Source organism: Coptis chinensis, chromosome 5 (genome assembly GCF_015680905.1).
Source record: "Coptis chinensis isolate HL-2020 chromosome 5, ASM1568090v1, whole genome shotgun sequence".
NCBI lineage: Eukaryota > Viridiplantae > Streptophyta > Magnoliopsida > Ranunculales > Ranunculaceae > Coptis > Coptis chinensis.
Window position 1 is genome coordinate 8,909,669 of NC_141460.1, and position 1,399 is coordinate 8,911,067.

General features: G+C 37.2%; 1 long non-coding RNA gene across 1 annotated transcript; it reads left to right on the plus strand.

Annotated features, from left to right (window-relative positions):
* The first annotated feature begins 460 nt into the window (after nt 1–460).
* LOC147496542 (uncharacterized) lies at nt 461–1,172 on the plus strand. The gene is made up of 2 exons (XR_015196602.1): nt 461–715; nt 848–1,172. It is a non-coding gene; the product is annotated as an uncharacterized LOC147496542 (long non-coding RNA).
* The last annotated feature ends 227 nt before the right edge of the window (nt 1,173–1,399 follow it).

Genomic DNA, 1,399 nt, shown 5'->3' on the forward strand with positions numbered 1-1,399 from the left:
AAATAGGATTATGGCCTATGGGTGCAGCCAAATGGTTTAGGTGTGTGTGAATCTAAGATCTAGACTCTAGTCCAGTACAAACTTAGCTATTTGGGCACACCAGCTTTTTTAGGAGAGAGGGAACACGGCCTCTTCTTTGGATTTGTTTCAATTTCTTGATTATCTTCAATTCTGCTTTGGTCATGGAGTAGTTAAGGAAGTATATATAGGAATATAGGATTATTCATTGAGGATGAAAGAAAATCGAGGATGCGGAAAGTAACTTAGATTTGTACTCGTGTGTATTGCCTTGTTACTGATAATAATAATCAAATTATCGAAGGTGGTTGCTGGAGAAAGAAGAACGGACTACTGGAGCTTACGGTGGATTAGGGCATATGAGAATTTGTGTCCTGTGCGCTGTATATATAAAAAGCCTTCTCAACGCACGCTAAAAGTCTAAAACCTCATGGCATAGACATTTTCTTCTTTGAACTGTTGTGCGTCCACATCTAGCACAAAGATGAAAAAACCTACAAACATTCAACACGTCCACTTTGGTCTCATTGATTATATGAGAGACATTAAATTCATATATATGGTGAGCTTAAATATAAGTATCAGAGAGTCATCTCATTCCTCAAAGCCAGTATTGGATTCCTGATGAAGATAAAGTTTCTCATTTCTTTCCTCGTCCTTGTCATATTGGTACTCTCAGGAACCATGAATGTCTCTTGTAAGCACATCTGAAGTTCTTGATTTCTTTTCCGTTCCTAACAAGCTAAGATCAAAGAGATACAACCTTTTAGGCTTCGGCTCATAAATATTGCTTATATATTGACCGCCACTGTGTTTTTTGGTGATACAGGTACACGAGTACTGCTGCAAAAGGAACGGACATCAAAGAGTCCTCCACCATCAGTGCGACCACCACAGGGACCCAGACCATGAATGAGAAGTTGGCCTTTGTTCTTGGAAGCTCTTATTGTTAATCACCTCCAGTAATCTGTTGTATTTTTTATTTATTAATTTTGTTTGTAAATGGCATTGGTTAAATGTTAACTACTCTTTCTTGAGAGATTTTATTAACTCAATATTTATTCACATTAGCAGCCTAAAGAAGCAATTGGGCAATTAGTAAAATCAGATCCAGTCTTCCAATTCATCTGTTCAACTTACATCAAATATCTATTCTATATAACCGTTTTTGGTTCAACAACTTTGGTTTTAAAAAAATATCCTGACTATATCGACCCGAAAATATTTCTCAACTAATGCGACCCTTCAAAACGGTGCCGGCTTTCTTCCCCACTAATTCCTTCCAAACAGTGGTCTCTCTCTCTCCCGTTCTATTTTTTATTTTCTAATTCTCCCTCTCACGTCAAGCTCTTCATTCAATGCAACACATTGAATTTTAATG